We start from the raw sequence: 27,512 nt of genomic DNA, 5'->3' as shown, positions 1-27,512 counted from the left end.
TGGCTTAAACAACAGAAATGTATTGTGTCACAGCTCTGGAGGCTGGAAGTCTGAGACCAGGGTTTCTGCAGGGTTGGCTCCTTCTGAGGGCTGCGAGAATGTGTTCTGTGCCTCTCTCCTGGCTTCTGGTGGTTTGCTGCCAATCTTTGGTGTTCCTTGGCTGTGTCACCCAGGTCTCTGCTGTCTTCTCATGGCGTTCTCCCTGTGGAGAATTTGGCATGCCTGTATCCAAATCTCCCCTCTGTATAAGAATACCAGTCATATTGCAATAGGGGCCCACCCTACTCCTGAATGACTCCTTAACTAATCCTAACTTAACTAATTACATCTGCAATGACCCTATTTCCCCAACTCACTGTTGAGACATAGACTAGTGAGGTCACATTCTGAGGTACTGGGGGTTAGGACTTTAGCTTACTGATTTGGGGGAGGGAGGGGAGGACACGATTCAACCTATAATACACAGTATCTGTCCCAGCTACTCAGCTCAGCCTCTATAGTGCAAAAGCAGCCACAGAAAATACATAAACGGGCCTGCCTGTGTTACATATGATAAAGCTTTATTTACTTAGAAAAACAGGCAGCAGGCCTGCAGGCAGTAGTTTGCCATCCCAGTCTTTGAGTATCTCTGATCTGTTCTGAATATGAAAGAAAACAGGAAGAGATTTGACAGTTAGCAAAAAGGGAAGAAAGCATTTGGCAAGGTACTTGGGAATACCTACCGTATTCTAGGCACAATTATTTTACATGTAGCTTTAATATGTCTCATGTTTACATTCAGATATAATCTGAGTTAGTGTACATAGCTTTAATTAAGCAAACTGATATAAATTGTATAATGGTGGCTCTAGTTACCATGATACATTTTGTCTTTGGGATGTTACCAAGTTCTAGGATGACAGACAGACTTTTCCATTTGACATTATGCTGCATTCTTTTGATTTTTAGTATGAATGTGTCTAAAACATTAATAATTATTTATGATTTTTAATCCCTTTAGAAACGTATATATATTTATCCTCATAAATACATATGTACGTTTATTTTAATATAATTAATGTTGCTAGAGGCCCTATGTTAGGTTGTGTACAATGACACCTGAACAGGACACAAATATTGTCTCCAGGGATTTATTCTGTCCTAGAAGATATATACAAAGGAAATAGGTAGTACGGTAACATATTCAAACATCATCCAAAGATTTCCGTATGTACCTGCCATGTAGGGGAATTGCTTTGTCCCGTTTGGGTCCATATACATGCATATACATGTGAATCTTGCACCTCCGCTTCTGGAAACTTAAACAGAAACAAATTAGAGTTCTGTATAGGGTCATAGATGTAAAAGTGCTTTCAAAAGCTTTCACAGAAAGCTTACAAGTTGACTATGCAGTAAAGAAAAGATATCAATCTGGCACATACTATATATTTTGCAATAGTAGCAGAAGTCATGCTCCCACTTACATTAAAACATAGGCTGGGCTTATTAACGTCGTTTTATATTAAAACACTGGGCCGCTCAAAAACCCCAGAACTCTTCCTCTACATGGTTATGAAGGTGGCAGGAGTCAGAGGCCAGAATCTGCTTTAAATTTGGAGAAACAGATATATAAGTAGTGAGTGGCCTTATTGAGGATGAAGTGAGCCCACTCACAGGTATCAGTATTGGATGTAAGAGGCCCATTCATCTTCAACAGAGGTGCCTCACGAATCACTTATTGGAGTGCCCCAAAATTGGCCTTGTACTTAGGATCTGAAAGAAAATACCCACGGGATTGTACCAATTATAAAACAGGTCAAATTTGGGGGCCAAAAAAGTGGACCATCTGCCTTTAATCACGTTTGTTACTTAAAAGGTTTTCAGTTCAGACAGATTTTCAGAGAAAGTATCAGCTATGATGATACATATATAAAATTGCTATCTGACCTGCAATGTCAGATGTATGTGGCCTTAATAATTTTAACCATTTTTAGACCCAAAGAAAACTTTCAAAATCATAATTAAAACGTGATTGTTCTCTTGTAGTTATGGAAACACTATCACATTTCCTGACTGCCACACCCAAGACCTTCAATAGTACAAGCCAAAATCTGCCTTTACATATACAGTTGATTTCAGAACCACATATAACTGACTTTATATTGCCTGAAATAGGTTTGAGCTCAAGGAACGAAACTAGAGTTTCTTTCACAAACACAACAGTAGAGCCTCCCTAATTTTTTTTTTAATCACGAAATTCTTTTAATTTCTCGGATTCCCTGGCCTGTAGTTTAGACGCCACTGTCTTATTCTAAAGAATCTTCTACATGCTTGTTTGGATATGGGGCAATTTCTCTCTTTTCCTTCTACTTTTACTAAAATGAAGAGAAGAGCCTTCAGTCTTCTCACAGAACTAGAAAAGGAAGATGGAAGTAAAAAAAAAGTGAAAAAAAAAAAGGAGAAAGAGAGAGAGGTTGGCTTTTTTTTCTTCTCAACACTTTGCAAACTTTAGGAAATGAAGCATGACAGCATGTCAATGCAGAGTAATGATAATATTAATAATGATGGTGATGATGATGATAATGATGAATTAGACAATATAATTCTCCTCTTATTCTAAGTGTGAAAACTGAAGCAGGATGATGAAGTGCCTTTCCCAAGATCAGTGGCCCCACAATTAGAACTTGGGCTTTGCCTCCCTGCACACCTCTTCTTCAGAAGAGAACAAATATCACTAATGTTCATCCTCCCCAGAAGAAAACCATACTGGCCCATTCAATGGCCAATTAGAATAAATTGTAAATTAGGACAAATACGATAGGTAGTACAAAAATCAAAAGCTCTCTAAAGAAAAGGAACAAAAAACCTGAATAAATAAGCTTAACGGTCCATTGTTTGTGGGGAAAATGATGAAATTATCATCAAAATATTCTATGAATTGAGAATGAAGATAAATTTTTATGTGGAAAAAAAAATCTACCTAGAAAAGTAAGACTCCTTCCAGGACAGGTATTAGTTTTTATAAAAGGGGCATTGGTCTGTGTCTGATAAGAGAGAAAAATATGCTTTGTGTGAATCTTAGTAAATAAACCAGGCAATTAAGATTCTTCATACTGACCGATATTTAAGGGAATATGTGCAACTGTGCTAAGCATTTGGACATTAAAACCGTGTCTGCACAGGAGAATGTTCTAATTATCCCGGAATCGGCCTCACAGAGTCTGAGTCATTCAGGTGAAAACACCCTTTCTATTTAAGAGCAGTTTTAGAGACACAGGTTAACAGTAAATACTATAATGCTTCGTTTGGCCTGTAAAAAATAAACCTAGTCTGAATATCAATCTGCAGATGCCAAGTGTGTGTTTAAACAATGTGCCAGTCTGCTTCCTTCATCAAAAGTCCGGGTGAGGTGTTGTTTTCCACATTCAGGGACATTAGCCCAGCAATGCAAGAAAAAAAAAAAATCTTCATTTGGCCAGTGCATCTTTCAGACATTCCCTTCTTTTATTGATTTGTTTTCTCCTGTCCCTTTTCTCCTTCTTTTGTTTCCTTATCATAGCTTCAGGTTATTACGTGCAAAGTATTGATGGGAATGGATGGTTTTGGTCGATGGAGAGCTAATGCATCCCTAATCCCACTATTGTTACAGAGTTATGCTTTACTCTGGTCTCTGATGGGGGAAAAGGTGCAAAGCTGTTGATCCTAGTTTTATTTGTCACAAACCCATCCATCAATCAAGCGCAAGCATGTCTGAATGCTGAATGACATGTGGGTCTCAGCTGAAAAAATTCGATAACACTGTATTGTCAGGTCTCTCACTCTTTTTTTGATAAGAAATACATTTGACTGAAATAGATAAGCATGCAACTACTAAAGACTTGAAGAGAGAAAGTGACATATTGGCACCAAAGGTTATATATCTTTGGTATTAATGATACTTATGAGTAAATAAAATGGGAGGGGGCAGCTGCAGCGGGAGACATACAACATCCCTAAGGCTTGGTTATGTTTAAGTACCGTGGCTCTACTACCATTGGGATTTTCAAATATTAGTCTGGCCATATTTCACAGTCGGCTACCCTGGTTAAAATGCAAGCAAATGTGCCATTGGTGAAGGTGGTGGGATGCAGGGAATCAAATAGCACTTGTCTACACTCCTCCGAACAATACAGACAGGTCCCTTTTTGTCATGTATGGTAGGTAAATTCCATGCAATATTTTTATGTATGTATGAACTCGTAAGTTCACAACTGTCTCCTCTTGTGAGTGAAAGCATTTATGGGGGAAAAAAGCTTTAATTATTTTAAACTGGAAATATATATGTGTGTCATTTTAATAGTGACTTAACTTATAATTACAGTCTCAAAAATGGTTTCTGTGTGTCCCTTTTATCCTAGTTACTAAATTAGGTACTTTAATACATTATGAAAGCCTGTCTTTTCAGTTAGATACAATTTTCTATTCATAGTTATTTCAAGATAATTGCATTTGGAAATAGTTAAAACATTAAAAACAACACCAGTATAATATAATTTTAGGGGCAAAATTAATCAACAAATCAGAACATTTTTAAAACCATTTTATTTCCTTGTCATAACATTTTTAGAGAAGACAAGATTTTTTTTAAATGACCTAAAAAAGCCCATCAAGAAAGGTAACAAAAAAGGCAGACCTGAATTAGAGGGCACTAAGATGAACGTTTTGTAGCCTTAAATATCACCACACTAGGAAAGTAAGCCATTTTTGTTCTGTTCAGTGACTGGGGGCTAGACAACTGTAAAAATCAATGTGGGAGTGCTTTAGATTTGTGGGGTAAATTACATGTGCTTGGCCGCTCCATTGTATCTGCCCTATATTCTATACAAGATACTTTAGATGGAGCTGTCACATAATACATATACTTCATATTGATTTTTATAGATTTAACAGAACTTGAATTGAACTCCATAATAAAGCAAGAAGAGAAACCATATCTCCTTCAAATCCCTAATACTTCAACTATTCTTGAAATTAACTAAATGGTACCTCCCAATTCTGAATCACGGAGGGAGACAAAAAAAAAAAAAAAAATCATTTGATTCCAGATTCTCCTTCCCTTCCGTTCTGCTTCTCTTATTTACATTTTATCTTAACTTCCTTATATCTTTAAAAGTATGTTAATTCTTAAAGAGTTCCCGGGAGGGCCCATGAATGAATGGGCAGTGGGAGCCAACTGAACCTTTGAGAGTTTCTGGAAGTTCCAAGCAGGGACCTGTCTGTTGACTGTTCTTTTGAGTTTCCAACTTGCTTTAGTTTGGCCTTGCCTTGCAGTGATTTTTAGGTTGATGTGAATTCTGATGCCATTTACATAAAGTATCTAAAGCCACCATAAGGGTTTGAGCAAGGGTTTGGGGAGTCTGTGGCTATGCTAACGACAACCTCTCCCAGCCAGACACTACCTATGAGGCTCCAAACCATCCCAGTGGAGAGAAAAGCAGTTCAGCCCCTACTCAGAGAAATACTATGAGGTGGTTACAATCAACTCTGGATATGTAGGTCTTGGGCTGTAGGCAGAGCTGTACATACCCTTAGAATTAAGTATTTATTGAATACGGAGTGGGCTTACATCCAGAGTGAGTCTCCAAGAAGAATATGGACTTTGTAATTCTAGTTAGGATGTGAAATGACAACAACATCAAAAATACAAGGAACTGTCTTCAGAAGTGGCAGTATTAAGGACTCCTCTGATCCAGAAATGCCTTGGGCAGAAGGATGAAATGTGGGATAAAAGGGATTCATGTTCTGGTGGCATTTCAAAACCATTTTTCAAGTATTTTAGAAAATATAGAATATTATAAAGAAGAAAATGAAATCATTCATAAGGCCATCACCCACATGTGACATTTGTAGCTTCTACAATATAGGATATGTGATACAATGAAATATGAAAAAACAGATTATTGGTCTCATGGCAGTATTTTAATGTGACTAATTCTATATTAATAATGTTACTTCAAACCTCTTCTGATTTAAAAATAAAAATTATGACGAGAAGATCTATTATTTTGAAGTGACTTGGAGCCTTTTTTTCCCCCATAAATGAATGAATGTTAAAGTTATCCAAGATAAAAAAAATATCTATTTTCCCATGAGACAGAGTTTTGAACTCTACTTTCTCAATGGTGAAAAGGTCTAGAAATAACTCTTTCCCAATGACTATGAGATAAAGTTTTTTAGTACTACTTAGCACAACTTCTCTCTCTCTCTTTCTCCCTGCATGTGTGTGTGTGCATGTGTGTGTGTAAACACATTTGACTTTGGGAACATTTATTATTGTAAATAAATCTTGTCAATCAAACATTTTCTTAAATGAGAAGAAAATAAGATTAAGGGAATAGACATGTATCAGACTACTCCAAACCTCTGTTAAAGAACACAAAAGATTTGAAAAAAAGGAAAGATACCATTTTCCTGATTGAGAAGACTCAGTATGATAAACAGATTATTTCTTTCCAAGTGCATGTAATACAAACAACATAAAAACCCATCACCATTTTTAACCTTATAGACTAACTATCACATTTATTTGGGAGAATAAATGTGTTATCAAAGCCTGAAAAAGTAGAGAAAGAAATTTGAGAAAAGGCTTCTTTTCTGCCAGGTCACAAAGTATATTGTAAAGCTTCAGTAATTAAACAGTGTGTGCCCTAGGGATTTGTATCCCCTGGGTCCCCAGTTCTGATGATGTTCACACTTAAACTGTAGTGTCCTGTAACCTACAGCACTCTCCAAACCCCAAGGGGGAGAGAATAAAATTGTAGCAACAGTGATGAGAGACCTTTTCTTCCTACCAGTCTTCCTCAGATTTGACTCCTAACAAAGGACCAAGGGGTAGAAGAGACAGTGATCGTAGGAACACATAAAGAACGGAGAAACCTGATGCACTATCTGTTCTTCCATCTTACAAAGAGGTAGAATTCATTTCAAAAGGGCACAGTGATGGGGTGACTGGGTGGCCCATTCGGTTAAGTGTCCAACTTCGTCTCAGGTCATGATCTCGGGGTCTGTGAGTTTGAGCCCCTCCTCTGGCTCTGTGCTGATAGCTCAGAGCCTGAATGAAGCCTGCTTCAGATTCTGTGTCTCCCTGTCTCTCTGCCCTTCCCCTGCTTACTTGCTCTCTCTCTCTTTCATGAATAAACATTTAAAAAATTTAATAAATAAATAAATAAATAATTTTTAAAAGGGCACAAAGAGAAATATTTTACACTATTCCCAACCCCCGTTTCCATTGCATTAGTCAAAGTTCTAGTAGCTGTGCCTTTAAATAGCTTAAAATCCTCCCCCAAATAGTTATTTTAAAACTCTAACACCTTTGTAGAAAAGAAGAGAAGACAACCCTGCACCCAAAGCTCACTCCAGCTTTTCTGGAACTGATTGTAGAAAAAAGCATTATCTTAATATGATTTGAAAAAGTAGAAACTGTCACATGGCTTTTAGTTCTGGCCCTGGTTCATGGATTTCCCAAATTCTACCCAAAGAGTGAGATGTTAGTAAAACACACAAAGCAGTATAATAGAAATAGACTCTGGGAATTTGGTATTGATAAAAGTGAGATTTTAAATAAATAGCATTGCTCTCATATACTACTGGGATGAATGTAAAAGTGGTAAGCCAATTTAGAAGTCAATTTTGCAGTGTCTGTTCAAATGAAAGACATGTGGAGCCCATGACCCAACAATTTCACTTCTCCATATCTCCCTGAGAAACACGGGCACATGTACATAACAAGACAGGTACAAGGATGTAGCACTATTTGAAAAAAAATGAAAATTGTAAATGACCGTCAGTAAGGGACTAGCTAAAGGAATCATACTATCTATATGGAAAGGATGAGATAGATCTCTTTATACAGACACAAAAAGATCTCCAAAACATGCCATTGATGATTTAAAAAAAGGAGCAAGTTTCAGAATATCACTACACAAGTTATTATATGCTGACTTATATATACCTCATACATACACCAATCATCATGAAAAACATCACATAAATTTTCATTAATCTTTATTTATCTCAAACCATACACAAAAATATATTTCTTATGGATTAACAGCTTAGATATGACTTTTTTTTAGAACTACAGAATTACTAAAAGGAATTATATGAGAATATGTATTTAACTTTGCTAAGCTTAAATAAAGGCCAGAAATTATAAAGGAAATTTCTGACAGCTTTAACTTTATGACAAAATAATAGCAACAAGCTTCTGTATTGGAAATACCACCAAGAAAAATTAAAAGAAAAATTGTTGAAGGGAGTTTAATGACTATAGCATCTTTTAGGGAGAAATCCATCAATATGTACGTGTAAAACACACACACTCTGTATACCCCAGCAATTCCACTTATGAGTTTATGCCAAAGAAATAATTGTACAGATTGTCAGTTATATGTGTAAAATGATGTTCAGTACAGTATTTTGCATTTATAACAGTACATAAAAAGGGGGGGCAGTGAATGTCCCTTGATAAGTAAATGATTCAGCAGATAATGGTGCTTCCATATGATGGAATACTATACAGCTGTTAAGTTGGATATTAGCATTAACCTTTGTTGAGTTCCAATGGCAAACTCTGAGTTAAATGCCTTATCTCATTCAATCTCTCCAGCAATGCTTTGAAATAGGTATGATTAGAATTCTTATTTTAAAGATGATAGGGCTGAAACTTAGAGAGCTTAAAACATACACTGTCTCAAAATCTGGAATTTTTGGAAGATCTGTATATAATGACAGAAAGATATTAATGAAACACAGATATGTAGAAAAGGAAGTTGAAGAATAATATATATAGTGTGATCACATTTATGTAAATAAATGTAAAAGTCTGATGGCGAGAGAGAAACATGTCAAAGTGGTGGTCTCTAGAGCAATGTAATATGGGTGTTTTTTCCTTCTTTTTACTTAACTATATTTTCTGACTTTTTTCAGCCAGGAGCATATATTGCACTTTCAAAAACAATTAAATAATTCTAAGATAAAACCACTAGTGTTTTAGAACAATTAAAATTATTATTCTAGCAAAGATAATTATTTAAAATGCAGTTTTGAGACTTAGTATGATTTTGCCTGCAGAACACATTCCAGTTGGTAGATGCTCTGTAAGTTAGAATATGAAAAGAGAGCCAGGCCTTTTCAGTGGTAAAAAAAAAAAAAAAAAAAAAAAAAATTGATATACCAGTGGCGAGATGAAAGCTATCTCTTTCTATTGTCTAATTACCTAGAAGTTCTGGTACTGTTTTAAAGAACATTGGAAAAATAGTTTTTGGCCAGGCTAACATAAATTGTGGGTTTCTTGACAAAAAGGAGAAACAAAGCAAATTACTTTAAACTTATTGTCTCGGGCACCTAAGTGGCTCAGAAGGTTAAGCCACCAACTCTTGATTTTGGCTCGGGTCATGGCCTCACGGTTCATGAGTTCAAGCCCTGCATTGGGCTCTGTGCTGACAGCACAAGCCTGCTTGGGATTCTCTCTCTCTCCTTTTATCTCTGCCATTCCCTGCCCCTCTTTCTATCTCAAAATAAGTAAACTTAAAAAAAAAACAAAAAACCTATTGTCTCCATTTTTCAAAAACCATCCTCTGAGATCACATTTTTTTTTTCTAGGCAATGTGCTGATCTAGGGCATCCCCAGTCCGGTAGGCTGTGCCTGCCAGATCAGTACAATGGAACCTGCACTTGTCACTTCCTGGGATGTAGTTCCTGAGACAAAATTACCATCAAACACGAACCCTCAACCCAACCATGATCCTATTAACCACCTCTGCCATTATTTCTTTTCTTTCTCTTATTCTTTTCTTTCTTTTTTTTTTGTCAAGTTTATTTATTTATTTTTAGAGAGAGAGAGAATGTGTATGCACCCCCAATGGAGGAAGAGACAGAGAGAGAGGGAGAAAGAGAGAATTCCAACTAGCTGTCATGCTATCAGCACAGAGCCTGAGGTAGGGCTTGATCTCAGGAACAGAACTGTGAGATCATGACTTGACCAGGAAGCAAGATGTCGACACTTAAACAACTGAGCCACCCAGGCACCCCTCTTTCTTTTTCGTTTTTAAGTCAAATCAGGTTAAAATGAGTATCAGGAGGAAGGCGTGAAGGCACTGTAACGAGACACTGCAATTCTACACTCTCAATTGGCAGATATGTTAAATGGGACCTGAAGTATCAAAAGATCCCCCAGATCCTATAGCTAGAGTCAAAGCTAGAACTGGAATTTAGGCCTCCCCCTGACATCGTTTTTTTGGACAACACTAAGTGACATTTGATCTGAGGGGACTGGTGTATGATAAACAGGTAGGGTTTGCCTCAGGGGTAGTGTCAGGTTGAAGTGAGGATGTAGTGAAGAGACAGGGGTGCAGGCAGACTGTAGACATGTACGCTTTAATAGTCAGAGCCACTTTCTTTTCCCTTAACCACATTTTCCCCGAAGATGACAAACCAACGGTCCCCATGTTGTTGATTCCAAAATGCCATATGCTAAGGAAGGCTTGTGTCCACCAGTGAAAGGACAAGGACTGGGAGGAAAAGAGTAACAGGTGTTTTCTCTCTTCCCCTCATTTGCAATTTGAGAGATATCTAAGATTGGATCGAGGCATAGATAACCACTTTCTGGTATGATTTAAGAAAAGCCGCCCTCCTGCCCCTAAAATGTGTCCTCTAATGACTTGCCGAAGTGCTTGATATACCCATATTGAAGACTCATTCCTTTGGGACAAAGTATTATTAATGTATTCAATATTGGAGAAATATTTATTAAGAACCTATGTGCCAAACACTGTACTTGGTGCTTGCCCGCCCTCCCCCTAGCAGAAAAAGGTGATGCATGAATAATAAACAGTCTCTGTCCTTAAAGCTCTTAAAATCTAGATGGGAATCAGACAAGAAACAAGATAATTTACATTAAACATGATGTGTTAGCACATGGTTAGGATGTTTGTCAAGCTTTCGGGACACCTGAAGGGCAGGTGGCAGGCAAAGCAGGAAAGGACAAAAGGAAAGTGAGACAAACCAAGCAGCAGACAGAGATAGTTCTGACAGGCCCCAGAGCTGCAGAGAAGTGGGGAGATGAAGACAGAGGGTAAACACAAGCTTGCATGATCTATGCTCCCATGATCTATTCATTATATTGAATGTATAATGTACCGGAAAATGTGAGGAAAACATCATCCATAGTTGACCACAGCTTACATTTAATATAATTCTTTTTTATTGTGTGTATTTAAGCTGATTATCTCATTAAAGCTGAGCTTGCTATTTATTAGTAGATACCTTCAGGTGCCCATTCTGACCGCAAAGCACAAGCAACTATGTTAACTAACCCAGTTTTCCGACCTGTTAACGTACAGTTTTAAGTTTATGTTCAGGGTAATATAGATTTCAGGTTTTGAGCTGAAAGGAATCTCAGGGATTAAGGTCATTGCCCTGGATCAGTGGTTCTCAAAGTGTGAACCTCAGGCCAGCAGCTCAGGCTTCACCCGTGGGCTGGTCAGAAATGCAAAATCATAGGGGCGCCTGGGTGGCGCAGTCGGTTAAGCGTCCGACTTCAGCCAGGTCACGATCTCGCAGTCCGGGAGTTCGAGCCCCGCGTCAGGCTCTGGGCTGATGGCTCAGAGCCTGGAGCCTGTTTCCGATTCTGTGTCTCCCTCTCTCTCTGCCCCTCCCCCGTTCATGCTCTGTCTCTCTCTGTCCCAAAAATAAATAAACGTTGAGAAATGCAAAATCATAGACCCCACTCCCACCTGCTGTATATGAATCTCTGAGAAAAGGGCCCAGGAAAGGGTGCTTTAACAGATCATTCCCATGCACATACAAGTTTGAGAACCAATGCTGGAGAACACATAGCTAGCTAGTAATAGTCATGAATTTACAGCAAGACTGGGGGAAAACATGTCTGATGGTGCCTACTGTGACTCACACACTGACTTGCACAGAGTAGGTACTTAATAACTGCCTGTTGACTGAAAGAACTGTCTCCTAAATTCTCCCAAATTTCCGGGCTTTTCCCCATACTCTTTTGAACAGCATGGACATTAACTGTCATCTTGTTAGAAAAGTAAGAATGTTAGGCCCTACCCCATATCTACCTGTAGTTTAACAAGATCCCCAGGTGATACATTTACACATTAACGCTTGAGAAGCAGTACTCTAGGGAGGCATTTACTACTCTTAATCCTGTGTAGATGAGCTTTGTAATAAGTAAATTTCAATATTAACTTTATATGACACTCATTTACTCATTCAATAAGTATTTCTGAAGCACCTACTGTGTACCCCGAGGGGTGGTGTGGAAATGCAAAGATGATTCCTTAAGATTCCTTAAGAAAGTCTCAACAGCTATACTACCAAGCAGGATATGGTAGGAGTTTGCTGAGCTTTCTGAGGTCTCCCTTGTGAAGACATTGAGGAATATAGTAGAAAGACCCTCCTGAAAACAGAGAGGCCTGAGTTCAAATCCAGCCAGGTGATTTGGGGAATGTTACTGAGACTCTCTGAAGGTAACATCCTCATCTACAAAAGAACACAATATCGATGTTTCAGGGTTGTTCAGAGGAGAGTATGTACAGCTCCCAGAAGAATGTCTGGCACACAGTAGGCACTTGACAGTGGTATTGTTGTTGTTCTTGTTCCCAAAGTTCCCTGTGCCCTGTGCCTTGTCTCCCTTGACTCTGGAAGATGGCAGTAGCTACTTGAATGTGGCCACACTTGGGAGTGGCTCAATATGGCCTAATGAGGTCAAGATCTTCATCACCATCACGTAGCACTTTCTTCATATTTCAATCTCGAAATGGCACATTAAACCTGAAAATTATGTGCATTTTTGTGAAAATCACTTACTGATCTGCACAAAACAAACAAGATAGCATCAAGTTAATTTATGATTATACGATAGTATAGATCTGGTTATTTTGAAATAGTTTGAATCTGGACTGAATAAGTGAGTTTTCATTAGGATAATTGGTATCATTTACACATGGTGTCCATTCTTCTCATTCTATCTAGATCAATTTGAACTTGAGCTCATCTTATGTCTGGTAATGCCAGAAGCCAAGCCCCTTGGAATCTTTACTCTGCCCTCCTTTCTTCTTCCCTGTCCTCTTCCTCATCCTTCTTCTTTCCCTCTCTTTCTCTCTCTTAGCTACTAAATTTTTCATTCACTTCTCTTAAGAATGAGGCTTTGCTCTAGCACTGTGCTGCTAGGAAGATGAATAACTAGATTGGCCTGATATCTTACATAAATTATAAAGCAGTCAAAATACTGGTTCAAAATGGTTCAAAATAGTCTAGTGGACTATCTCATAGTCCTTAAGAGGTCTTCATAATTTGTAAAGGAAAGATGACAATATTTTTTAAATGTTAAAGATTCATAAAATAGTAAATGTTGTACCCTCCTATTTCTCTAAGGAAGAAAAAGCAAATGTTTCAAAGCCCAAAAGATTCTAAGGAAGAAGGGGGCAAGAAAAAAATCTTTACAATTACTCTTGAGTACGAAGTTCTTAAAATACCAAGTGTCTCATCCTCCAGTGGACAGACCAACACAGAGGGAGCCCCACGCAATCATCATTGCTATGAAGTTAAAGTGTTCCAGGGTGGTCTTGGGAAACAGGGATGTATAGCCATCCTACTGAAAGACAAGCAAGGATAAAAATAAGATTCAGAGAAGAGGTGATGGCAGGCAAGGAGATATGGACAAATGATATTTTCCTGCATTTAACAGACAATGTTTGATCAGGTAAGCATATTCATAAAATCAAATTCACTGGGTTACAACTTGATAGGATTTTAGCAAACTGCTTAAAAACCTGCCTCATCTCACTTATTTGGCAAGCTCGGCTACACGGAACATAGCCTGGACCTGAGTCTCTGAGTGGCAAGGCACACCCATTCACAGAAGACACAAAAGAGAAGCCCCTTAAACTTTCCCTCAAAGCTTACTGAATCTTCCTTGAAATGCAACTCATTAACACATTCAGTTAACTAACACTAGCCATAGTCCGTAGAAATAAAAAGTTGTATATCAGGAAATATAATGGGCTTAGCACACTCATGAGCTACAGAGGACCTGATAGCCTCATTATGAAAGAATAGACAGAAGAATCACAAAACACAGTCTCTGTGGCCTATAAACCTATAGCTTCTGAAGACACCACTGTTATACAGCACAGCACAATAACCGATGTTCATCATTATGATCTTGAGTCATCAAGAAGAAAGTTATAATTGAAGTAGAGAAGCAGTGTAGTGACATAGAAAGAACATTGACAATGGAATCAGAAAGACATAGGTTGCAGCCCTAACTCTGCCGTTCACTAGCTTTGTGATCTGGGGTAAATTATTTAATCCCGCTAAACATTATTAGCATTAGCACCATCTGCAAAATAGGAAGAATACCTACCTAAGGTTAATTATAATGATGAAATGTGGCCATGTTTTTAAAAGGCCCAGTACTGTGCCGGCCATGCGGACCTCAATCAGTGGAAGTTATTCATAATAACAATAAAAATAAGTTTTATATGTTCTATTTAAGAAGAACATTATCCTGAACGGCAATGGTTGCTAACTGATCCAGTTTAGGGCAGCAGATACCATGGCTTGCTTAGGCATAAAAATCAGATAACCAGGCATGGTCATAAAGAAAGAAGAAGAATATGAGTAATAGATCCTCACAGACCAACAGACCAGAAAGTGGTTGGGGACTGGATAAGCAATGATATCTCAGGGACTAAGTTCAGGCAGTAATAGACTACCCTGGATAACAAGGTCCTCTTTCCAAAGTTGGGGCCTAGAATCGGTGGCAGATAATTTGACCAGCATGCATAAAGTTTAGAAGAAATTTAAATGAGGGGTACCTAGCTGGCTCAGTCAGTAGAAGATGTGACTCTAGATCTAAGGGTCATGAGTTTGAGCCCCATTTGCACGTGGAGCCTACTAAAAATTTAAAATAAAAGGTTCTTTTCATAAAATATTAGACTTGGAATTCTCAGAGTAAAATATATTTATAAGTGAATTGCACTGCCTTGAGAAGTAGTCCGTTTCCCATCAACAAAAGAGTATTCAAATATAACTTAAAAGCCTCTTAATATGGGCAGCGTTAAATAGATGTAAGCACTGGCTGGAAAAGTGAATTTAAATCACCTTACGATGTTCCTTTCTAAAACTAAAACAATATTTCACTTATGTGGAATAATTTAGAGATTCATAAAAATGCTAAGTAAATGAGATGCTATTATAAATAGTTTCTTTTTTCTGAATATAAAGTGAATGTAAGTTAATTGAAGAAATTCATAAGGTATCAAAAAATATACACAAGAGAAAATAAATAATCATGACCTACTCTTCCAGAGATAAACATTTTCTTTCAGTCCTTCTTCCACAGATTTTTTTTCCAAGGTTGAGAATATATTGCACATATAATTCTTATCCTACATTTTTTTGCTATATTGTATCATAATCATTTTTGTGTCATCATAAAATGAGGCAGAATTTTATGATTGAAAAATATTACATTATCTCAATACATCAAATTTGGGCTCCAAAATCACATGCCTAGGCAGGAATCCTGCTTTTCCATTTACCAGCTGTGTGAATTTGAGCAATTTACTAACACCTCTGTGCCTGTTTTCTTACCCGTAAAATGTGAATAATATCTACCATGTACTGTAAATGTAGTACTACCTACCATAGTTTTATATTAAGAATTAAATGAGTTAATACATGTAAAATACTTAAAAGGGTGTCTGGTACATAGTTAAGTATTCAATAAATCTTAAGGATTATTGTTGCTACTCATTTTCCTAACATGAGCCATTTAGGCTGCTTTCAATATTTCACTCTAATAAATAGTTCTATGATAAACATCTTTATAGCAAATGAGTTCTTAAAGAGTTCTAAACTCTTCAGCCATTAATTTTTTGTATTTGTATCAGCTGTTCATGTGAGCTATAAAACAATGGATGAATAGGTGCTATTTACCTGTAACCACTGGCTTTGCCAATATATTTTTTTAAAGAAAAAATAATAGCTGTCTCTACTGTTTTCTTTGTTATTTGTGATACAATACATAAAATTACTGACATTTAGTACATGCACAATGTTGTACAATTTGTCAGTACGTTTTGAGGCCACTCTTTCCAAAGACAGTCCATTATAATGCACAGAGTGAGAGAAAGAAAAAGTAAACTTTATTACTCTAAAAAGTCTCTCATGAAAGAGGAAAAATAACTTACTCATTCTCAAATTTCCTGGAAACCATTGGGTCCAATCACCAAATTATAATCACCTTAAATGCTTTCTGGAATGTATATACATACTTATTAATGCTTCAATTGCCTTTATCTGTGGAGTCAGGAGGAGGACAGTCTAGAGGGAACTAACACCTAAGGAGTCCTGTTCAGACATTGTGGAAGATGGTAACATAAATTACCCTACATAGTCCTTACAAAGACTACAAATTATAACTCCTGTCTTCTTTAACACAGATGAGGAAGCTGAGGTATGGGGACATGAAGAAATTAGTCTACATTTATACAACCAAAAAGTAGCAGAGGGGGGCCTGGCCGGCTCCATAGGTAGAGCGTGCAACTCTTGATCTCGGGGTTGTAAGTTCGAGCCCCATGTTGGGTGTAGCGATTACTTGTTTACTTAAAAATAAAATCTTAAAAAAAAAAAAAAAAGTAGTAGAGATGGGACTCAAACTCAGACCTACCTGATTTCCCAAGGTCTATGCTCTTTTCATGACACCATACTGCTGTGTTGATATAAGTACATAATACTTTTCTAAGAGAAAGAGATTCTCTGAAAGCTACAACAGAAATTCCAATAACCATCTAGATAGAAAACAGCAAGTCTACAAACCAGGGAATCCAGTTTTTGCAGCTTTTCTTGATGGCTGACACCTTTCTTCTAATATTTCATCCTCCTCTCTTGCTGTCAGTTTATCGCTTGGGTATCTCAACACCCCTGAAAGGGTTATTCTGAGTGGATTAGGCACTAGCACTCTGTTTTATGCCAAAATACACACAGGCTTGTTGACCCAACAAGAAACTGCTTGTAAAGCAGCTTTACATAAACCGAAATCACAGATCTCAAAAGCTTTCTCCCTTCTTCTATCACAGTTATTTTTTTCATATCTGACAACAAACATACACAGACTATCAAGAAGAAAAGGAAAAAAATGTTTTTCATAGGAAGAGTCACTAGAATTCAGTGATAGAAATTCACTACCAGTGAAAAGTAGAAAGTAAGAGTATTATGTTCATAATCTCATTCTATCTAAAGCCTTGTTTTCTGTTTTGTTTTGGTTTCTTTGTTTGCTTGCTTGCTTGTTAAAGTAGGCTCCACACCGGGTGTGGAGCCCAATGCAGGGCTCGAACTCACAACCCTGAGATCAAGACCTGAGCTGAGATCAAGAGTGGAACCGACTAAGCCACCCAGGTGCCCCCCCCCCACCAAACCTTGTTTTTTTATTTGCTCATGTTCTTGAGTTTTCCACGATGCTTAATGTCTCATTTGCAACACGGGAATAATTTAAAACCAGTGGCTCAGGAGCACATAAAATCGTATTCATAGAGCACTTTGCTTTTAGAAGGGTTAGAAAGTCATCCATGCAGATATGGAGCCCCTAGTTCTGTGCTAAGCACATTTAAAGCAAAGTGGTTATACTGACTAGGCATTGGCTGCCTTATGAACACAGTTCTCTCATGCAACCAGTGCTGAGTGGGTTGGTATATTGTGGCTGCTGAGTTCAACCTCCCCTAGTGCTAGTGTGGCCAGGCTGCAGGAATGCCCTGTAATTCACTAATATCGGGAGCCACTAAACTTTAATATATTATATATTAGATAAGTTGTATATTCCTGCTGTCCTACTTCTCTGTTCTTAACATTTTTTTTTTTCCTGTGGAGGTCCCTGTCTGCTTCACCTGCTCTTATCTGACTTTTCTTGCACCTCCCCAACCCCCATTCTACTCTCCGAGGCAGTATCTGGTTTTCTTGAGATATGACTAACCTTCAAGGAAAAAGAAAAGCAGCTAGCAAATACTGTAAACCTTACAGGAAAAAAATTTCTTCTTGGATGACCACAATTGACAAACTTACTACTTAGTCTAAACAGAAATGATTGATTTTAAGTTAACCTTCAACTTTTTTAAGTGAGACCAGAGTTCCTACTCCTGTCTCATGTTCAGCACTTTCAGGTCGGGGTCAGCATGTGTCCATAGAACACAATAGTCTCTTTTTTTCAGAGTGACATTCATCTGCCCAGACAAAATTAACCCCATCAGCAGGAACAAGTTCACAAACAATAACTGTGCAGGTGCACAGTGAAAATTTAGAATCTTCCAGGGCATTTTAACCACAAAATTGTGAAGAATTAAGTTTCTCTTTCCCTTCTTCCCTCCCTGTCTCCCCCCAACTCCCAGAATCATATTATGTGTAATGTGAACATTCCACATGTTTAATAGTAAAAAGGCCCTGGGATGTCACCTCAGTCTGTCGGTAGATAAAGAGGAAGTATACACAGGAAAAAAGAAAGCATCAGAGAGGGATTTTATAGTTTATCAAGATATGAATACTAGTAACTAGTTATTAAATCAACAACAACAACAAAAGAAAGCATTGGGTATGATTGTCATACAGAAAGCCTCTATGGATTGCCTTGAATGACACTGTGACAGGCTGGTGACTTCCAGATATTTGCACTGGTAGGGCACTCAAGGCCCCTTAAATCCCTCCACTGACATGGTTGCTTATTCCACTTATGGACTGTATAATTCAATTTTCTAGGGTGTGACTATAGACTATGAAAAAGTCTGCTTGTAGAATAGTTTGAGTCAAGCAAATTGTTAAGAAAAAAATAATTGAGACCTATCCTTTAGGCAGTTTGGAAAATATAGAATAATAATTCTATAGCCAAGAATTTATCCTGATGAAATACATGTGTACAGAATGACACATATACAAAATTATTTGTGGTATCATTGTTTCTAATATACTGGAAAATATATTGTAAAATATTGGAAATGACTTAAATGCTCATTATGGAGGAATTGTTTAAATAAACTATAGGCGATCCATGCAACAGAATATGGAGCCATAGAAAAAGAAGAAGCTCTATAGAAATTTATATAGAAAGCTCTACAAAAGCTAAATTTAAAGTAGCTGAGAAACTACACAAGAAACTAATAACATCAGCTGTGAGGAGGGGAATTAGGTGGCCAGCGATTAAGGATGGGAGAAGAAACTTTCTACATTTTGAATGTTGACCTCTAGGAAAGAGTCTGGTTGGTTAGATCAAAATAATGGATGGACAAGGCCTCCAAAAGTAAAACTGCTGTGAACATTCCTCTTATAAATGCTCTCAGACTCCAAGATTTAAAAACTAGTAAATAAGCAAATCAACAATAAAAAGGCTTTATATAGTCTTTAATATTTGTATCATATATTGCAAGGCAATTTAATTTTTTGCCTTCACACAGTTACAATTACACTATGTAGACATCATTACTTATTTTATCAATTAGGAGAGCAATTCTTTATTCTTTTAGATATATTATGAGCACCTACACGGTACCAAATACCAGTTTAGATTCTGTAAATTCAGTGTTGAATAAGACAGACATAGTCTCTGACCTCCTGGACAGTTCTGGTGCTGTAGCTATTAAGGACAGAAAAAGTTCCTTTTTTAGAATGATACATGCAACACTCAATAGCTGCTTTCCCAGCTCAGTAAAATAGTAAACATTCAAATGTGAAATGAAAACAGCTGGAGCAGCTGGCTACAATTTAACTTAACATGAAAAAAAAAAAAAATGTCCTCAGACATAGATTACTTATTCTCTGCACACACATGAGTAACTCCTGTTCCGGAGGCTCAACGTTAAGGATAGAGTGGGACAAGACCCTGTCTTTCTCAGGTCTCCACCTCCTTCCGGGACGTGCCGACTTTTCCTCAGCCCAGAAAAGGGAGGACACAGGAGGAGTGCTTATAACAAGGCTCCATAATTTATGATTGGATTAAATGATCATTTGCTGGATATAAGCTGTTTGTGTGATACGTGCTCTATTTTTAGAGAGTCTAGGAACGTGTTGCTTAAAACTCGTGAGAAAATGATTGCACAGTCCCTATTAAGATTCATTAGCATACTTGCTCCTTTTATTTGAGTTTAGACATACAATCATAAATCTCTCCAAACTAGCAAAGCATTCTTGAGTGAAAGGTGACGTAGGGAATGGTCTTCAAAAAAGCAGCAGCAGTGAAGGGAGAATGGGGAAAATGCGGTGGGTAACGTCAGCCCCAGTGCCTCCTTCGTGCATAGAGACATTATATGTTAGAAGTAAGATGCTCTCCCACCCAAGACAACCAGAGTCAGGGGAGGAGAGCAGTCCCCAGATGAGGGAATAAACAGCGAATTGGTGTACATTCCATGCAAGCCTGAGTAAACCACAGGAAGGACACATCGGTGAGGCCCACTGGCTGGGGGACCCCAGATGGCAAAGATGGAGAAACAGCAGAATCACAAACAAGACATCTAAAACATGTTGAATAGGTAAAATGGTATCATCACTGATCATTTGATAAAGTGGGGTTTTTTTTTTTTTGCCTCCTTGGTTTTTTAAAACAATTATGGGACATACATTCTTGTGCAGGTACGCACAAGTTTCACAAGCACAAAGCCTTTGGGAAAACGATATATACTTTGCAAAGTCAAGTTCCTTTGCTGAATGAGAGAGATCATTTTCGAAGTGTTTTTGGAGAACATTTAATCGTACATAGGAAAGGAAAGAGCCTCTAGTATATCACTGCATTTCTTTTGGCTACCAGGGTAGTGGCTATGATTTGAAGCAACTGTATGTCACTAACTTTATGCTGTAAAGAATTCCAGTCTGCCTCATAGTTTGTGAGACCACACACTTTCAAATGTCTAGCACACACAATAGAAATAATTAGTGAGTGCTGTACCGCATGCGTTGAAACAGGGGAGGAGACACATAAATATGTTAACATGAGATGAACTAGTGAGAACAAATTTACTGTCCAGAATTCTAATATCCCACAGAAATAGCCCTGTGTTGGCTACTTATCACATATATAGTAGACACCAAAATTTTTTATTTGTTAAAGCCATCTGTGCTTTTGTATATTTGAGACTTAAATCATGAAGATGCCAGCGCAATTCTCTTACGGCAATAGCCCATGAAATGGTATCTCTTTCGGTTTGTTGGGAAATTAAGTCCTATAAAGAGAAATAACAAAATCAAGATCTTATATTTAATCATACTTCAAAAAAGCTAATCTGACAAAATGGTAAATTTTCATGAACCTCTTTCATACATTTTCCTTACCAAATTTTGGCCCTTTGGCCAAATAACTTCTAAGAACCAATAATAAGCCGTTTGTTTTTGGTTAAGTATATGCTATCTGAAAGTAGGCCTGATGTAATACGGTGCAAAATGTCAATAGCATCTTTGAAAATTCACTTTTATAAACAGGAAAGATGATACAGATTGTCTTTGAAATTGCTTTCCAACTCTATTGGTGATGTTAAGGAGCTAATAATGATCTTAGGCCCATAAATATGTAACTACAAGTGAAATTCTTCGCATAAAGAAAAAGATCACTAAAGCTTTAGAATTACTAAGGGATTTAGGACCATCTTAAACCACAGAATTCCTAGTCTTCTAGTTATCATGTAAATTCCAGTAGTAGCAGCTGTTGGCCAATACAAAATCTTTTTAAGTAAATAATTCTGAATATCACCATCCATACTGTGGTTGCTAGAGGAATTGATAGCAAATAAGATTATGTTGCCTGGATTAAAAGAGGCCTTCAAAAAACTCTGAATTGATTAGCTATTCCTAAAATTCATCTTCTTGGTGTTCTGCACAATTCTCCACTGTTGCTTTCCCAGCAGCTACCTTCTCTTTCTTCTTTCATGTTCTTCATTCACCAAATATTTACAGAGAACCTTCCAGGCACTGGGACCAGAGCAACAAATAAGACAGGCAAAGAGTTCGTAGTACAGGTTTTAATTACCTTTGGGCCCTCATTAATCACCCACTGCTCACACCATTCTTAATTCATCAAGTTTGCAAAAGTGATCATCTCCTCTGTTTAATCCTAGATTTAGTTGGCTCAACATAATATCTCATTTCTTAAAGCCAAGACTAGAAAATAATTTCACCATCATGGCAAGTGTGACCTTGCAATCTGTTAGCTTCTTCCTTAGCCCACCTATCCCAGGCTAAGGTCACTTTTTATACTTTTTTAACTCCCTTTCAAATTCACCCCATGTTATTTGTTGACCGTTTGAGTAGATTTATTCATTAGTTAATTTTTGTGTATGTAGCCAATTATATTAATTGTTGATCTAAAGCAAATGTCTCAGGATGCCTGAGTGGCTTGGTTGGCTGAGGGTGCGATCGTTGATTTGGGCTCAGGTCATGATCTCACGGTTCGTGGGATTGAGACCCATATCAGGCTCCACGCTGACAGTGTGGAGCCTGCTTGGAATTCTCTCTCCCTCTCTCTCTCTCTCTCTCTCTCTCTCTCTCTGCCCCTCCCCAACTCGTGCGTGCGCTTTCTCTCTCTCTCTCTCTCTCTCTCTCTCTCTCTCTCTGTCAAAATAAATAAATAAACTTAAAAAAACAAATAAATCAAATATCTTCATGTCTTGAGGGAAACATAAGTATTTAGTAAATTAAATATTTTGAGGCACTAATTCCTGAATTTTCACTTTTTATGTGGATGTTTTAATATTGTATGAAATACATTTCCTACATTTCTGCATTTAAAAACTGGTAAGAATTTCAGGATGCCTGGGTGGTTCAGTCAGTAGGTGTCTGACTTCAGCCTCAGGCCATGATCTCACAGTTCCTGAGTTCAGGCCCTGTGTCAGACTCTGTGCTGACAACTCAGAGCCTGGAGCCAGCTTCAGGTTCTTTGTCTCCCTCTCTCTCTGCACCTCCCTCTCTTGTGCTCTCTCTCTCTCTCTCTCTCTCTCAAAAATAAATAAACACTTAAAAAAATTCTTTTAATTAAAAAAAACTAATAAAAATTTCAAAAACCTAGAGAGATTACAGAAAACTGCCACCAAACATATGTTAAAAACAAACTATTATCCATCAACACTGTTATGCAATAGAAGAATGGACATTTTAAACATTTAAAAGTAGGATGTGACAGAATCTTAATGTAAAGGATAGTCCTAATTTAAAGTGAACCAATTTAATGATGAAAAATGCACCATGTTGTTTTAATATTCCTATTTTACCATAGATGGGTGAAAAGATGAATCATGAATCACTACTAAGGAACCACTTGTATAGATAATGCCAAGTTTAGACATACCAATTATTTTAGGAATTGCATTTGAAAGATATTTGTGAAAATTTTGCTGCCTTTATTTAAAATGTTAGATTGAATTATTAGGCTTTGCTGACCAAAATAGTCATACGTTCTTAAAACACACAAAAAAATCATACATGTGCTTCTAGGTGAGATTTTAATAAAGCTATTTTAGAAATGAGGAACTCTATCCTGTTCTTAAATAGTAACTTTTAAGAGCTTCCAACACTTCTCAGTGGATAAACCATTTTGAGGTTTTTCAACTGTGTTGAAGAACTTTGGAGATATGTTGCCATTGTATCTCAGAGCTCAAGCTGGGTCTGTAGGGTAGCAAAATAGCTGTTACCTATTCAACAGTTTGATTTGCATGCACTCTCAGAAATGAACCCCAGATGTAGAAATCACAAGTTTCCATAAACATTTTCGGGGAGGCAGACAATGTAACTTTTCTGCTAGTAATGAAAAAAACCTTTGACAGACTTCTCCATAGCTGTGCTCTGGCTCCTCCCATGTGTGAATGGGAGGCAGTCACTGAAAGGGAATTCTCATTCCAACCACATGTGGAAATGGAGCAGTGATGCCTCCAAGTTTGAAATGATGCCTTTTCCCAGAAATTTCTATGCCACACAGTAAAGATAAAAATGAATACCCTCCCCATTAGAATTATTTCTGATTTTTCTTCTAACTATAAAGGTTGATCTCCTAATTTTCCAAATAGAACATTTAAATTTAAATAAAAATGCCTGGGTGGCTCAGTCGGTTAAGTGTCTGACTCTTGATATGGGCTCAAGTTGTGATCTTGTGGTCAGGAGACAGAACCATGCATTGGGCCCCATACTGAGAGTGGAGCCTGCTTGGGATTCTCTCTCTCTCTCTCTCTCTCTCTCTCTCTCTGCCCCCCCCCCTTACATGCACGTGCTCTCTCGAAAAAAGAAAAACCTTTAAAAATAAAATAAAATAAAATAAAATAAAATAAAATAAAAATGAAGTAATTTGATCCCATCATGTGGATTCAATTTAAGAGAGTATTGGCCTGAATTTTGTTAGTTATTAAAGTTAAGAGTCTTTAGGATAATAATTTTTACTTAGAAAATTAAGGAATAATTTTTATTTTATTTTCTTTTTCAATATATGAAATTTATTGTCAAATTGGTTTCCAAGGAATAATTTAATCATGGAGGTGTATCAAAAACAAATGGCTACAATTATGTTATTTATAAATACACATTTTTTCATCAATGCAAGCTTTAAAAAAAGTGATGGATGGATTATTTTGTGTTAACACGTGTATATATCCCTAAAGACATATGTCATACTGTAGAATTCTTCATCAAACAAACTGAATTGCATCTTTGCTCTGTTTTCCAATTACATGTCAGAAATTTGACACAATGGGGGCAACTGGGTAGCTCAGTAGGTGAAGCATCAAACTCTTGATTTTGGCTCAGGTCCTGATCTCACAGTTCATGGGATCGAGCCCCGTGTCAGGCTCTGTGCTGATGGTGTGGAGCTTGCTTGGGATTCTCTCTCTCTCCTCTCTCTCTGCCCTTCCCCTTCATATGCATACTCTTTCTCTATCACTCTCTCTCTCTCTCAAAATAAATTAATTAATTTAAAAAATTGATACTATGTAAATGTATTTTGAACTTCTGTTGTTTATAGTTATAAGGGGGAAAAAAAAAACAAAACATAGGTGAGGGACACCTAGCTGGCTCATTGGGTACAGTGTGTGACACTTGAACTTGGGGTTGTAGTTTTGAGCCCCACGTTGGATATAGAGATTACTTAAAAAATAAAATCTTTAGGGGTGTCTGAGTGGCTCAGACGGTTAGGCATCCGACTTCAGCTCAGGTCATGATCTCACGGTTCGTGGGTTTGAGCCCCACCTTGGGCTCTGTGCTGACAGCTCAGAGACTGGAGCCTGCTTCAGATTCTGTGTCTCCCTCTCTCTCTGCCCCTCCCCTGCCCACAATCTGTCTCTCTCTCCCAAAAATAGATAAACATTTAAAAAATCCTTAAAAAAATAACGAAGTAGGTGAAACATTTATGGTAATTACAGTATGTGACAATAGGAGTTTATAATAATTTGTATTATGTCTAATAATTCATAAGTTTGAGAAAACAAGAAGCTTTTTATTCCTATTCTTGACACACATTAAATATATATTATATTACATTATTGTAACGTATTATATTGTATTATATTACATTATATTACATTACAGTGCAGTAAGTATATATTTTGATTTACTGGACTCTAAGTTCTTATGGAATGTTTTCTGACCAAGCAATTGGTTAGACATAGGAAAAGTATGCACATTCAGAAATCAATGGATCAATTACAAAATCTCAAACTCTGGGCCTTATCCTAGAGTTTAGCAATCCAGCTTCTGTCTACATGTACACAGAGTTTTAAATAAAATTTTCAGTTTCCAGTCCATTTATTTGGCATAATATAGACCCTGTTATGTAGTTTGTAAAAGAAAATGGGCATAATTCAGAACCACCAGGATCTCTTACAGACATCTGCCCATTCACAGGGAATGTTTCTTCCTTCAAATATGCTTTTATTCAGGTCTAGGTAGTGGTGCATGCGTGGAAACTCACGTTTATGAAAATGAAAAGAACTAGGAAGGAAAGAAGGGTAGGAAAGAAGATTAATGCCCCAAAGAGGAAAGATAATGGAACTAAAAGTGAATTTTATCTTTTGTGTGCACCGTTACCAGAAAATCTACCTAAAAGCAATACAATGTCATTACCCATTTGTTTCATTCATCCAATCAATATGCATTAGGTGACTACTGAAAATAAGATACCCTACATAATTTCAATTTCACTTCGGCAGAAAACAGAGGGATTCCTTTTCTTCCTATTTTCTATCTTAGTAACCAGAAAGGAGAAATTTAGTACTTGCTAGGTGATATAGAGAATTTTTTTGAGCCTTTAAAAACTGAATAATAGACTCAATTTTTTTTCAAAATAAAGTATATAAAGACAGATACACAGTGAAGTCTCCCTCCGTGTTCCTGACCTGATATGCCTCATTGCCATTAACTCCTTCAACATGCAATCATTGTTATTAGTTCCATACTAACAGACAGTTAGTTATTTCTAAACTTTTACAAATACAACCAATATGAAAAAACAAAAATAAAACAAAAACTTTGTATAAATGCAATTTCACATAAATGCTTGTGCAAGTCCTTCTGTAAGAAAAATTCCCCACAAGTGGAATGGCTGAGGCAAAGGGTAATTTGCAATCTTGAGAGATACTTCTAAATTGTCCTCTACAGGGGATATAACCATTTATACTCTTCTAAGCACTGTACAGTAATATCCTTTGCCCTATAGTCTTGCCAATATATTATCAAATTTAAAGATTTTGTTGATTCGATAAGTGGGAAATGGTACTTTATTGTAGCTCTAATTTGCACTTATAAAGAGTGAAGTTGAGCATCTTTTCATGTGAAAGAGCGATTCATATTTCCTTTTCTGTAAAATATGTTTATAAGCTCCATCCATTATCCTCTCATAGCCAGGAGTTCTTTATACATTAAGGAGGTTAGTCCTTTGACATAAGTCACAAATATTTGTCTGTTGACTTTATGAAATGGTTATTGTCATGCAGAATTGCTTTTTTAAAGGCATTGTTTATCATATAGTTTCTGAAATCGTTGTTAGAAATACTTTCCCCACTCTGACACTCAAAGGTTAAAAATAAGTTCTGACATGGAGATTTCTAAAACTACAATAGTCAGACTAGAGAATATAATTCAAATCTCTCTCTCTCTCTTCCTCCCCTCTTTCTTCGGTAACTTCTGGGTCTTCCTCCCAGATGTTGTTCTGTATCTCAAGTCAAACTCTACTAATTCAGTAACCCTTCTTCAATTGTAAGGAGTGGGAAGAGAAGGAAGCTGAGAAAGGGTATTTGAAATTGAGAATTCTCAAAACAGCTTCCACCCTAGCATATATCAAGACAGTCACACAAAACCCTCCTAGCATTGTCACTCACCACGGTACAGGGAGGAAAGCCAGTTTCATTTAAGAATGTCCTTGATGGGGGCCTTGGTGGCTCAGTGGGTTAAGCTTCCGACTTCGGCTCAGGTCATGATCTCAGGGTTCGGAAGTTTCAGCCCCACGTCGTCGGGCTCTGTGCTGA

At 37.2% G+C, this 27,512-nt stretch overlaps 1 long non-coding RNA gene across 1 annotated transcript; it reads right to left on the bottom strand.

The window, feature by feature from the left end:
- LOC111562267 lies at nt 1-27,512 on the bottom strand. The gene is made up of 3 exons (XR_002745346.2): nt 27,366-27,512; nt 1,215-1,298; nt 1-202 (listed from the first exon to the last, which is right to left on the bottom strand). It is a non-coding gene; the product is annotated as an uncharacterized LOC111562267 (long non-coding RNA).

Source organism: Felis catus, chromosome C2 (genome assembly GCF_018350175.1).
Source record: "Felis catus isolate Fca126 chromosome C2, F.catus_Fca126_mat1.0, whole genome shotgun sequence".
In the NCBI taxonomy this organism is placed as follows: domain Eukaryota; kingdom Metazoa; phylum Chordata; class Mammalia; order Carnivora; family Felidae; genus Felis; species Felis catus.
The sequence above is the reverse complement of the archived record's forward strand: the minus strand, read 5'-3'. Positions and strand labels throughout refer to the sequence as shown.